The sequence below is a fragment of the Chionomys nivalis genome, chromosome 1, assembly GCF_950005125.1.
Source record: "Chionomys nivalis chromosome 1, mChiNiv1.1, whole genome shotgun sequence".
Taxonomy (NCBI): Eukaryota; Metazoa; Chordata; class Mammalia; order Rodentia; family Cricetidae; genus Chionomys; species Chionomys nivalis.
In genome coordinates this window covers 22,684,364-22,698,603 of record NC_080086.1, presented here as the reverse complement: position 1 = coordinate 22,698,603, position 14,240 = coordinate 22,684,364, and positions in this window count along the sequence as shown.

Below are 14,240 nucleotides of genomic sequence, written 5' to 3'. Positions count from 1 at the left end.
AGGGTTTCTCTGTAACTTTGGAGCCTGTCCTGGAACTAGCTCTTGTAGACCAGGCTGGCCTCAAACTCACAGAGTGCTGGGATTAAAGGCGTACGCCACCACCGCCTGGCTTTGTCTGGGACTCTTAATGACAGTAAACGCAAGTATTGCAGAAAATTGGTGCTGAGCCGGGCAGTGGTGGCGCACGCCTTTAATCCCAGCACTCGGGAGGCAGAGGCAGGCGGATCTCTGTGAGTTTGAGACCAGCCTGGTCTACAAGAGCTAGTTCCAGGACAGGCTCCAAAACCACAGAGAAACCCTGTCTCGAAAAACCAAAAAAAAAAAAAGAAAATTGGTGCGAGACATGCAGCTCATTATTCCAGTTCATGTTACAGAGTGGAAGAAACTGGGTTCTTTTATTTACTTATTAATTTAGTTAGTTCGGTATACTTATATAATGAATTTTAGGCTTATATGTTTAAATAACGAATTTTACATTTACATAATGCATTTTATTTGCTTATATCATGAATTCATGAAGTGATTTTTTTTCATTTATACAGTGAGCTCCACCCTCCATCCTCCTTTCTTATCCCTATCTTCTCTAGCTGGAACCCCTCTTCCCAATATGCTCCCCTCCTGTCTTGATGCCTTCTTTTTGTGTGTGACCCCTGAATTTAGAGCAGGTGTGAGTGATTATTCACTGGCATAAGAGCAGTCAACAGTGGCTGCATCACTGAAGAAAGTGACACCTCTCCCTCAACAGCCATTAACTGTCCCTCTTGAGGGACTGAGGCCTTATGGGCCCCTCGCTCGTCCATGAAGAAATGTTCATGGGCCCCATCTTGCGCCAAGGTGCACGAGTGCCAGGCAGCGTCAGGCCCACCCTCTGGCTGTCACCCTTTCCCACCCTGTCTTCCATGAAGCTCCTTGAGCCTTGGTGGTAGTGATATAATTGTCCCCATTGGGCCGGGCGCTCCACCATCACTCAGTCTCAGCACCTTGGGCAGTTATGAGTTTCTGTTAGCTTCCCACTGCAGCAGGAAGATTTTCTGAGGAAGGCTGCGTGCAGCCCAAATCTCAGATGGCAGCAGAGTGTTGTAGCAGATGCGTGGGTGGGCGATCTGTGTCCTGATGTCCGTGACAGTGGCAGCAGTGAGGTGAAGTCTCAGTCCTGGTAGACGAACTTGCCGGCGAGAGATGGGAAAGCAAAAGAAAAAAAGCAGGAGCCTCGCCTTGGATCTCCTTACGGCTGGGTTGGCTGCTGGAAGTCTGCTCACAGACATCCCTCTTAGTTGATCCCAGAGGCAGTTGCGTGGACAACCAAGATTAATCATTCCAAGATAGCCTCTGGGTATGCCTATGAAAGATTATCTAAATTAGGTTAACTGAAGTGGAAAGATTTTTCTTTTTTGACACAAGGTCTCACTATATATCTTTGGTTGGCTGGAAACTCACTATGTAGACCAGACTGGCCTCAGACTCATAGATATCCCCCTGCTGCTGTGCCACGGCCCTGGAGTCCTAGGGGAATGAAAAGGTTGAAGTGATCTGAACGCTAGCATCCACCACTCTCTGCTTCCTGGCCGCAGATGCTAGTGTGAGCAGTTGCCTTAGGCTGTCTATGAGCAGACTTCCAGCAGCTGCTGCACTGTTTTCTGTCTTTTCCTGATACCCGGGATTGTGAACCTAAACAAAACCAAAACTAAAAATCATGTTTCCTTCCTTAAATTGCTTCTTGTCACAACGATGAGACAAACAGCTAACATAGTCGCCGAGCCTCATTTATGACTTTTGAAAACCAGGAATGATAACAATATAAGCCTTGTTTATGCTCGCCTGGTTCAGACACTTATTCATGGTCATGCCTCACATGAATGGTTGGTTTATCCTTAGAACTTCCTCAGTCACTATGCCTATTTTATAGTCAAAGAAGCCAAGTCACAGAGAGCCTTGAAACATGTAATACAGGTGTTGGCCCAGACTGCTTCACTAATGTGAATACAGATCCAGCAAATACTTCCATACTTATCAGCTTTGTTTCTCTGAGGATGATAATGAGGATGAGGCTCTTTTCAAGTCTCCTAAGAGAATGCACAAGAAGCAGCACAATCCAGAGATTCTTGTCTGTGTGGTGTCAGCAGGGTGGGAACATGGTTTAGGCTGGTATTCTGGTCAGAGGTACTGGGTAGAAGGAACTGGAACTGAAATGTTTACATTTTTTGTTGCTTTGCACCACAAATGCCAGTGGGCAGAGATAGGGCTTGAACCTTCAAGGTGTGCTTGATTTACAGAGCTATCAGTCTGAAAAGCCAAAGGACTAACATCCCAAATCCTGCCTTCTTTCTCCTGTCTCCAGCAATCAGACTTTATAGAGAGTCAGGACAAAGGCAGTCAATCATCTTAAACTTTAATCTTGTCCCTCTGGTCATATGGTCAGCCTTGTCTTTCATATTTATAGAGAGTTAAAACAAAGGCAGCAAATCATTCCAAAGTTTAATCTTGTCCCTTTGGCCAGGTGACCAGTCTTGTCTCTCATACTTTAGAAGATCAGGACAAGGGCACTGAATCATCCCAAAGTTTAGTGTTGTCCTTCTGGTCAGGTGGTCAGCCTTGTCTCTGAGAGTGATGGTCTTAACATTTTCTCCTTTTCATCCCCTGCACTTCCCCCGTCACTGGCTTTCCATCCTCCCGAGGCCATTCCTCTTGAGTATTACATTCCTCCCGAGTCATCCGAGTTATATCTAGGTTAAAGGTTAGCTCACCACAAACAAGCTGCTGCAGATATGTAACACTGGGCTGTTTGTATAGTGTGCCTATGCTGGTGCCTTTATATGAAATGTACAAATGTGCTCTTAAATACAGAATAACGTTCCCCTGCCCACTCTGTACAAAAATGATCCCTGGTTGTCCAGAATCCAGCAAATCTGGGCAGAAGCTGATGTTGCTTTTGTCTTCCACAGTGGCTCTCTTTCAACCCCACTGCATGTCTAGCTAGAGAGATATCTGACCAGAACCAGGGGGAAACCTGCAGACAGAAATGAAGCAAATCTCTTCATCCCAAATAATGTTTCAAATGTCACACAGATAGAAAAGGTAGTGGGGATGCATTCAGTTAGTGGCCTAGACAGAAAAACCAAAGGCTTTGCTGTTCCTTTAGGTAGTCTTCAGCATCTAAAGTCCTCATCAATATCTTCATGTTCTAGCAATTAACCTAGAATTATTTTTTAAAGCATGTATGTGTCACAACTAAGAGGAAGCCTAGAAATGACTCCTGTCTGTTACTTTTCACAGTCATGTGGTCAGATACCGAAACAGAAGCATCTTGAGGAGAGGTTTATTTTGGTTTGTTGTTCAGGTGACACAGTCCATCCTGATGGGGGAAGAAGACACAACATTTCTAGTGGGCCAATGCATGGCAATGGCAACTTCTAGCAGTGACTTTTCACATGGTGCTGACTTGGAAGCAGAGAAAAAGTGACTAGAAACAAGGCAGGGCTATGACCTTCAAAGTGACTCTCAGTGATTCCACTGTCCCAGCCATGTCTCCCAGCTCTCCAGAACAGTGCCACTAACTGGAGACCAGGTCTTAAAATATACAAGTCTGTGAGGAAGATGTCTAAGCCAAATTGTAGTAACTTTTTTCTTTTTTTAAAAATATTTATTATTTATTATGTATACAATATTCTATCTGTGTGTATGCTGAAGGCCAGAAGAGGGCACCAGACCTTATTGCAGATGGTTGTGAGCCACCACGTGGTTGTTGGAAATTGAACTCAGGACCTTTGGAAGAGTAGGCAATGCTCTTAACCACTGAGCCATCTCTCCAGCCCCTAACTTTTTTCTAGAAATCTAAATTTTAAGACATTTTATCTTCAGCTATATATAGATTAAAATACATTCTTATATATTGTATGTATCTGCATACATATTGTACACATGTATATATAAACACATGTATATACACACAACTTATCCAAATATATTATCATGCCATTTAATCTTGTTATTCATTTTTTACCATTCGGGGGTCAACACAGGGCTTTGTATATGCTAGACAAAGCATTATACCACTTAGCTACACTCTCAACCTTTACCATGCCATTTTGAAAGTGAGACATACAGGGATAGAATGCCATTCTCTCCCACAATCAAGCACAGCTGCTTCTTGTCCTCTGACTTCTGTATCCCAACAGTTACATTATCCTTTTATTGAACATATGGTTTGAACACTTATTGCACGCAAGGCCTTGGGTTTGGTACATTTTGGAGCATTGCAAGAAAACTTATTCATACAGCATTCATTCCTAGGGAGCTGATAGTCATGGAGGCTGTGGTAGTTTGAATAAGGAAGACGCCCCATAGGTTCAGGTGCTTAAACACTTGCTCACCAGTTGATGTGTTGTTTGGGAAAGTTATGGAATTTTTAGGAAGAGAACTTGGCTGGAGGAAACCTGTCACGTCACGGGGAGGGGGGGCAGCGGTGGGCTTTGAGAGTTTATAGCCTCACCCCACTTCCTCTTCACACTCTACTTCCTGTGTGTGATTGCTCAGCTTCCTGCTCTGGCTGCTTGCTGCTGTGTTTCTCCTACCATTATGGACTCTCCATCTTGGACCTACAAGCCAAAATAGACTTTTTTCTATGAGTTGCTTTTGGTCATGGTATTTCACTATAGTAACAAAAGAACAATTAATATGGGGGTGGGAAGCAGTTCTACAAATACCAGTTTTAAAAGCAGTGAAAATCTCAGATGAATGCAGCAAGATGCTATAGCAATCAAATGGGAGAAGAAAAAAAAATGGATATTCAGGGATTCAGGGTGAGAAAGAGCACTTTAGACAGAGTGGAAAGCATCAGAAAGAAAGCATGGTTGTATGTAGGAAAAATAAGTGGTCCAGTGACTTTTCAGCCAACTCAACTATTCAGTTGTATGGAACCAGAAATTCAACAAGAGAGGAACTGGACTGCTGAAAGGATCTGTCATAAAGGACAGAGAATGGCAGAGAGAGCCAAAGTTCTGTGGAGCCAACACTCATACCATGACTCAGTAGGGCGATTCCCAAGCCCAACCTGAGACTGTTCCTTAGGGGCTCCCCACTTCTCAGCAGAGGCCAGAGCCAAGTCTGTGAACTTGGCTGAAGCCTTGGGATCCAGCTCCATCAGTCCTGCATACCAGTTGCCTCCCTGGGAAAACTACCACTTCTTTGGGACTCAAAAGCTATGTGCTGGGACGAACATGCAGCTTAGTGATAGAGATCTTGCTTAGCACACACAAATCACTGGGTTACATCCCCAGGGTTGCTAAATAATTAAAAAAAATATGTGTAAGTGACTGTGTCTGTAGCAGTTAATGTCATCTCCTTGGCAGGCTCTAGACAAAGCACTGGACGATCTCTGAGGGAGTTCGGGAGTAAGTTAACCGAGATGGGAAGATACAACTTAAGTGTGGGAAGCACAATTCTGTGCTGATTAAACAGGAGAAGCTGCTGTGGAATATCTGTACACTCTGTAAAGATGTATTGCTGTGATTGGTGTAATAAAAAGCTGAATGGCCAATAGCTAGGCAGGGGGTATAGGGAGAATTTCCTGGGAGAGAAAGGAAGAGGAGGAGAAATCTAGGGGGTGCAGGATATGCCAGAAGATACTGAGAGGAAACAGGGATGCAAGATGGAAGGGAAGTAATGCCACGTGATAGAATGTAGATTAATATAATGGGTTAATTTAAGTTATAAGAGCTAATTAGAAACAACCCTAAGCTATAGGCTAAACTTTCATAATACAAATCTCTGTGTTATTATTTGGGAACTGGTTTGTGGGACAGCGAAAGACTTATTACGTATGGTAAACAATGTGGGGTTCAAATATCCACATAGGGCCTGGGAAAGTGGTTTCTTGGGTGGGCTTGACATACAGAGGTGCAGCTATTTTATTTCTTTATTTGTTTGTTTTATTTGTTTGTATATATATATATATATATATATATATATATATATATATATATATTTTAGACAGGGTTTCTCTGTAACTTTGGAGCCTGTCCTGGAACTAGCTCTTGTATACCAGGTTGGCCTCGAACTCACAGAGATCCTCCTGCCTCTGCCTCCCGAGTGCTGGGATTAAAGGTGTGTGCCACCACCACCTGGCTCTTTTAAGAGGCACTGTTGTACAGCAGAGCTCTTGAGCAGCCTGCTAGGTAAAGTGACTGCTACATAGTGGACACAGCACCTTCCCAGTGCTGGGGCAGTGAATGCACCTGCATGACGCTAGACTCCAAGGGGCAGAGCCAGCTGCCTGGTGTGGCCATTTAAGATCTGTTTCCTGGTTGGAGAAGGCTGCAGGTATGCAGTAAAGTGGTCCAGACCAAAAAACTTTTAAACAGACACAATAAAAAATGGGTATAGACAGTCATTGAAAAACATAGGTTAAATATAATAAGGTCTTTAAAGAGAGAGTAAAGTAATATAAAAAGAATAAGTCACATAAAATACACAGAACATCTGGATCCTGTATGGGCTTTGTTGACTTTGAATTTTTAAATGCTAATGTACAAAAAAATAGGTGCTGAGAGACAATGGATTATAGAAACTGCCAAATTAAACCAACCTATATATTTTAAGAATGTCTTCGCTTGAGAATGAATGTCAAAAATATGTTACACTGGGGAAGAGGTTATGCCTTTATTTCTACAGGAAACAAAAAAGTTATGATTCTTTTCAAAATTAATGAGGATCAAATTTGATTGGGGGAGACCTCTTGAAAATCTTGACTACAGGCATGAAAAAAAAACCAAGAAAGACTACAGGACAGGTGATGTATATACGATCCCTCTACTTTGGGAATAGCTCTGAGACTGGGTGAAACATGATCCTCATGACTTGTCATTACATGCTATCCTTTCATATGGCATGGAGAGAGGTTTGGTTATATAGTCCAAGCAAACATAAAGTTGACAGATGCCTTTTACCTGCTGAAACACAGAAGAAAAAAACTTATCTAATTTGTTTATACTACACATTCCATACTTGTGTTAATGCAGATAAATGTTACCTTTAAAAGTTTATCTGTTTTCATAAAAAAGGATCAGACACCAATACAAACAAGTAGCCCAGGTCGTCCAGCACCTCAGAATGCCTCTGTTGCAATTTCCTCAAAATTCTGCATCCACAGCAATTTCAAAGCTGCTAGATGAGATGACCTTATGTATTACTCCAGCCAGGACTTCAGATAAGCCCTGCACTTTCCCATTACACATAGACTGGACAGTAAATGATAGAGCTACCTCTCCCAGGACTTTATCACTGTCTCAGTTTTCTCAGGGTCCCCTAGAGATGCTGTCACCCCCAGACAACAGGAAGCAGTCTAGCAAACTTGACTCCCACATCCCCAAGAGGTAGGGTGAGTGGTTTTTGTTATTCAATGGATTATGGACGTTTATCATTGGTTAGGGGTTCTTGTAGGAAGAAACGGCCTGCTTGTTCATCTCAGCCACCTAGCTAGCTTACACCTGAAATAACCACACAGAAATTGTATTAATTAAATCACTGCTTGGCCCATTATCTCTAGTCTCTTATTGGCTAACTCTAACATCTTGATTTAACCCATTTCTATTAATCTGTATATCATCACGAGGTCATGGCTTACTGGAAAAGATTCAGCATGTGTGACCTGGCAGCTCCATGGCAGCTCTCTCCTGACTCTGCTTTCTTCCTCCCAGAATTTAGTTCTGTCTTCTCTACTTACCTAAGTTCTGCCCTATCAGGCCCAAAGCAGTTTCTTTATTCATTAACCAATGAAAGCAACACACAAACAGAATGACCTCCTACACCAGGGTTTGATTACAATTTGTTACTGGTCATGGCCAGGAAAAAAGCTGAATAAAGGAGATTAGATTCAAGGACCTCTTTCTGAAAGGAAAAAGGCAGGCTATAATACAGGAGTAATGGTATGAAAGGGTGGATTGTTGAGTCTACTTTTTTTTTTTTTTTTTTTTTTTTTGGTTTTTCGAGACAGGGTTTCTCTGTAGCTTTGGTGCCCGTCCTGGAACTAGCTCTTGTAGACCAGGCTGGCCTCGAACTCACAAAGATCCACCTGCCTCTGCCTCCCGAGTGCTGGGATTAAAGGCGTGCGCCACCACCGCCCGGCAAATAATTGAGTCTACTTTTGAACAACCACTAGTTTCAAATATTTTACATTGGTATGGATTTTTATATATTGATAAAAATTTAAGATTATCTTTGTTATACTGTATATATGTTTCTACTCTTGTTTAAGGTATTGTACCTATGCAGCTCATTTTAAAATATAATGTAAAATTCTAGTCCTTGGAAGCTATTATTATAAACCATTTAGGTTAATTAAGAAACACAGGTTAAGGGACTGGAGACATGCCTCAGAGGTTAAGAGCATTGACTGCTCTTTCAGAGGTCCCCAGTTCAATTCACAGCAACCACATGGTGGCTCATAGCTATCTATAATGAGATGGGGTGCCCTCTTGTGGCATACAGGCATACATAATTAATAAATAAATCTTAAAAAAAATAAACCCAGTTTAGTAGTTAGTCATCTATAATAATCAAACTTGTAGTCATGTTAGGCATGTTTTCAATGGTCATACAGAGATATATGTTAGATAGATAGATGGTCTTCAAACATTTTAGAGACCTACAGAATATGGCATCTAAGATGTTTTAATGACATTAGGCTTTCATGACAGTAAATCATGTCTGCTCCTGGCAGCACCAATTACTTTCTTAAAAAAAGATGATGGGCATCAAAGAACCTCCATATGGAGTTTGCTTTCAATATGGCAAAGCTAGCCACTGGGAAAGAAGCTGCCTTTGCCTCAACTGCTGATAGTATGTTGTCCAAATTGGATAAGCAGGACACAAAACTTTGCTAAGACAAGATAGGGAAGTCCTTCAAAATTTTTCTGCTTCACAGAAAAGTCTGTCACATATTCTAGGCCTCTAGGCTGAAGATGGATGCCTCACTTTTGCAGAGGAATCTTGGGTGACTATCCAGGCAGTGAGCTGTTTTCTGTCATTTTTATAGTTTTGGAAATTATTTATCCTGCACTTCCTGTTTACTTGGATAATATTATATCCTTCTCAGGTCTCTGATGGAGTTGAAGACTAAATAGTATACATTTTTTTTTTGTTACCAAATTCAGAAAAAAACTTACATAAGAGATATCAAGTTTATAAGGTTGAGAAACATAAAAGTTTAAGTTGTTTATCTAAGATGTTTTTAGGTCTAAAATATTTTTAGGATGATAATACAAGTTATGACAAAAATAGTTTAGGTGTAAAATTTTGGACTTGCTAAGATAGGATTGATAGCATAGTACTTCCTCCAATTTTGTCAAATACATATGTACCAAACATTGTAAATGTAATTCTTACCTAATAATTGTTGTTATTCTGTATAAATTTACTTTGTTAGAGTTCAAACCTTTCCTTTATTTAGACAAAAGTGGGAAATGTTGTGGAATATTTTTACACTGTGTGAGTGTATATTGCTGTGACTGATGTAATAAATATGGAGTGGCTAATATCTAGGCAGGAGATAAAGACATGACTTCTGGGGAGAGAAAAGAAGAGGAGGAGGAATCTAGGCATGCAGGAGACACCAGAAGACACTGAGAGAAAACAGGAGGTACAAGACAGAAGAGAGGTAATACCACGTGATAGAATATAGATTAATATAAATGGGTTAGGTTAAGTTGTAAGAGCTAGTTAGGAACAAGACTACTACATGCCACGCTTTCATAATTAGTAAGAAGTCTCCATGTCATTATTTGGGAGCTGGCAGCAAGGACAGAGAAAGACTTGTTACAAGAAATCAAGTGGAGAAATAGCATTTATTTTTCTTTGCTTCTTGACTATGGACACTGTGACCAGTACTTCTCATATTCATTGACATGGATTCTCTGCCATTATAAACTGTCTCCTCAAGTTGTGAGCCCAAACAAACCTGCTTAATCAGGTGATCTGTTACAGCAATGGAAGTAACTGCTGCAGAAATCTGGAGAGCTGAGAAGTGGATCCATGTGATACTTAAGTCTTTGGGGCTGGTTTGTGGGATGAATGGGGAAGAATTTGGAACTTTGGGCTAGAAAAGCCCTTGAGTGTTATAAATACAGCTTAATGTCCCATTCTGGTGAGAGTTTTGAAAACCAGAATTTGAGAGAGATGCAGACAATGGAGGTATGGCTCATGAGGTTTAAGAGGGAAGCAAGAACTCTCTTGGGAACTGGGTTAGAGAACATTTGTTCTGTATTCTGGCAAAGAATCTGATGTTTTCTGCTCATGTCTTGAGAACTCAAGTGAGGTTGAACTAGTAATGGACAGCTTTGTCTGACAGGGGAATTTTCAAGAGAGGGTTCTATCCAGGCTCATCATTTTCCAGATCTATAGCGAGTGAGAGCATCAACTGAGTTAGGAGGAGATGAAAATGGTCCAATTGGTGGGGAAATGAATGGGTGCAGAGTTGTAGACAAGAAGGCTGAAGAAGCAGTTATAATTGGGAAAGAGATTAGTACTATGAATGAAAACCTCTTAGTCTGTGCTGGGAAGATAAGAAAGATGCCCTGAAAACAAGGAGACATCCACTAAAGCCTCTGTGTTGGGGAAATACAAATTCATCTGAAAGTAGATATTCTAAGCTGAGAATGCTACTGAAGAGGTTCCTTCCAACAGTGCCTAGGCACAGAGGCCGCTATGCAGCAGCAGCCATGTAGGGATGCTCAACATTTTGGCTTCTCTGAGCCACATTGGATAAAGAAGCATTGTCTTTGGTTACATATTAAATACACAAATGCTGGGCTGGAGAGATGGCTCAGTGGTTAAGAGCATTGCCTGCTCTTCCAAAGGTCCTGAGTTCAATTCCCAGCAACCACATGGTGGCTCACAACCATCTGTAATGAGGTCTGGTGCCCTCTTCTGGCTTGCAGGCATACACACAGACAGTTACATAATAAATAAAAAAATACTGAGGCTGGAGATATGGTTCAACAGTCAAGAACACTTGTTGCTTTTGCAGAGAATGTACACTCAGTTCCTAGTAACCACATGGTGGTTCACAACCATCCACAGCTCCAGTTCCAGGTGATTGGACAATTTCTTCTGACCCCTGTGGGTACCAGACATACACATATACTTAGGCAAAACATTCGTACACATAAAGTAGTAAATCTAAAATTAAAAAATGACACAAATACCAATGAAAGCAAATAAGCAAACAAAAGTCTCCAATATAATTTTATGACATTTAGCACCATAGTTAACAAATTTCTTATATATTCCTAATAATCACCATTAAAGTCATAAAGCAGGTCCTAAGTTTGCAATCATTAATGCAGAAAACAAACATATCTAAGTAATAAAACTTCACTGATTGAACCATTTTTTTTAGTAGTCTTTTTTTATTAATTAATTAATTTAATTATTAAAGATTTCTGCCTCTTCCCCGCCACCACCTCCCATTCCCTCCCCTTCCCCCAATCAAGTCTTCCTCCCTCCTCAGCCCAAAGAGCAAGCAGGTTTCTCTGCCCTGTGGGAGGTCCAAGGACCACCCACCTTCATCCAGGTCTATTAAGGTGAGCATCCAGGCTACCTGGGCTCCCACAAAGCCATTACGTGCAATAGGATCAAGAACCCATTGCCATTGTTTTTCAGTTCTCAGTAGTCCTCATTGTCCGTTATGTTCAGCGAGACCGGTTTTGTCCCATGCTTTTTCAGACCCCGGCCAGCTGGCCTTGGTGAGTTCCCGATGAACATCCCCTTTGCCTCAGTGTGTGGGTGCACCCCTCGCGGTCCTGAGTTCCTTGCTCGTGCTCACTCTCCTTCTGCTCCTCCTTTGGATCGTGAGACTTCAGTCTAGTGCTCCAATGTTGGTCTCTGTCTCTGTCTTCTTTCATCGCCTGATGAAGGTTAATATTCAGGAGGATGCTTATATGTTTTTCTTTGGGTTCACCTTCTTATTTAGCTTCTCTAGAATCACGAATTATAGTCTCAATGTCCTTTATTTATGGCTAGAAACCAAATATGAGTGAGTACATCCCATGTTCCTCTTTTTGGGTCTGGCTTACCTCACTCAGGATAGTGTGATTGAACCATTTTTAAAAAAATTGTAAAACTAAAAGAAAAGAGGGTAACAAGGCTATACTTGATGTTGTATCTCAGAAACTAATCATTGGGTATTTTCTATACCAATGCAGTGCAAGGCAGAAGGTTGATAATCATTGAGGCACAGCCAAGGTATGGGAGTAGCTTAAATAATCAAATGAAAACACCTGTCTTCTAAAGAGCATTCACAGGCCTGGGAAGATAACTCAGCACAGTACTTGTTGTGCAATCATGAGTATCTGAGTTCACATCTTCAGTACCCACCTAAAACCCAGGTGTAGCACATGCTTGTAACTGGGGATGTGGAGACAGGAGGCTCCCAAGAGCTCCTCTGCCAGCTAGTCTTGCCCAATCAGTGAGTTCCAGGCTCGGTGAGAGCTCTTATCTAAAAAACAAGGCGAGAGCAATAAATAGTCTAGGTCTTGACTAGATCTATGGCCTGTAATGCATGTTCACATAGACATAAACACACACACACACACACACACGCAGATCACATCGCATTGTGAGAGTGTTAACTGTCGTCTAATAGAATCCTTGTTATATGGGAAACAAGTCTTTGGCTCTGCCAGTGTGGAGTTATCCTATTCCTGTTAACTGTGGTGGAAAGACCCATTCTAAACTAGATGGCACAATTTTCTTGGCTTGGGGTCTCGAACTGCATCCAGGGTTTACTAATTGCACCTGCTTCCTTAAATGTCAAGCAGAATGGTCACTCCAGAAGGTTCTGGAAGCACCAGCTGCAGTTCAAGGGCTTTCCAGAGGCCCTGATGGTCCATGGTTCTGTGTGCCAGGGCATCTCCGTCAATGCAGATTGCTGAATATAAAAGAGGCAGGTGTGGCCCCTCATTAGAAAGCCTTGAAGATGAGCTTCACCTTCCGAGATGCCTGGACGTAGGAAAAAGAATTTGTGACACTCCTCTTGGCCATTGGGCTTGCCCAGGGGCTCTGCTTTGATTCTCCGGCTTTCTCTTCTTGCTCACTAATCTCTATCACGTGTCGTCCAACAAACTATGCGGAGGGGTAACAGAGGCTAGAGGAGCCAGCCTAGAGGTGCAAAAGGTCTCCCTGAGGGCTTGTGCCGCAGGGCCGTCCCAGGAACTGTCCGTGGTGCTGAAGCGACGCCGGCTCAGGCTCGGCGGGCGCATGTCTGCCAACTCAACCCCAGTCACCTCACCAGCATTCGGTGGCACCTGGGGCTGTTATCAAGGAGAAGTGTCCCCCGAGTTGTTGCGCTGTTGCTGAAGCCCATCTTCGGTACGCATCCCCTCTGCAAGGATGTCCTGACGGGAGACACAAGTGAATGGGGAAGGGGAGCTGAGGAAGAGGTTTGGGAGGAGCAAATGGGTGTAAAAATATGGTGACTCGAATGATAATGTCCTCCATAGGCTCATATAATTGAAATCTTGGTCCTTAGTTGATAGTGTCTCTGGGGTGGGCCTTGAAGTTTCAGAAGCTCATTCCATTTCCCAATTAGCACACTCTTCTCTGCCTTATGGTTGTCTCACCATATAAGCCCTCAGCTACTGCGTAAGTGCCTGCCAGCCTGCTTGCTGTTGTGCTGCCTGCCATTAAGGTCATAGACTCAGCCTCTGAAACTGCAAACGAGCCCACAAATGCCTTCTCTTATAAATGGCCTTGGTCATGGGGTCTCTTTGCAGATATAGAAAAGTAGCTAAGGCAGAGGAGACAAGGGGAAATCACAGGAGTGAAGTTGTGTGGAGCAAAGCCAGAAGACACCTGTGTTGAGGAGATTCTGGCAAAGAAGAAGGTCTTGTGGATGTCAGAGCAGAAGGACATACCCAGACTATCTCAGGAACAGAGAAAAAAATAGGTTTTGAGTGATTAGGATATATTAGGACCTGGCATGGTTTAAAGGAAATAAAACTGGCAGGAAGTTGGGATGAAGATTAAACTGAAAAGCACATTGCTGAGGGATTTACATTTGGAAAGTTGCATAGTAAAATAACTTAAATGGTGAGTGAGATATGAGAAAGCCAGGGTTGGCCAAGAGGCTTAAGAGCTTTAAAAGGGCTGGGTCCAGCAGTAGGACCAAGGTAGAGGGACAGGAGGCTAAAGCCGAAGGGCAGGAGCACTCTGAACAGACAGTGGAGATGTAGAAAGAAGACAGCGGT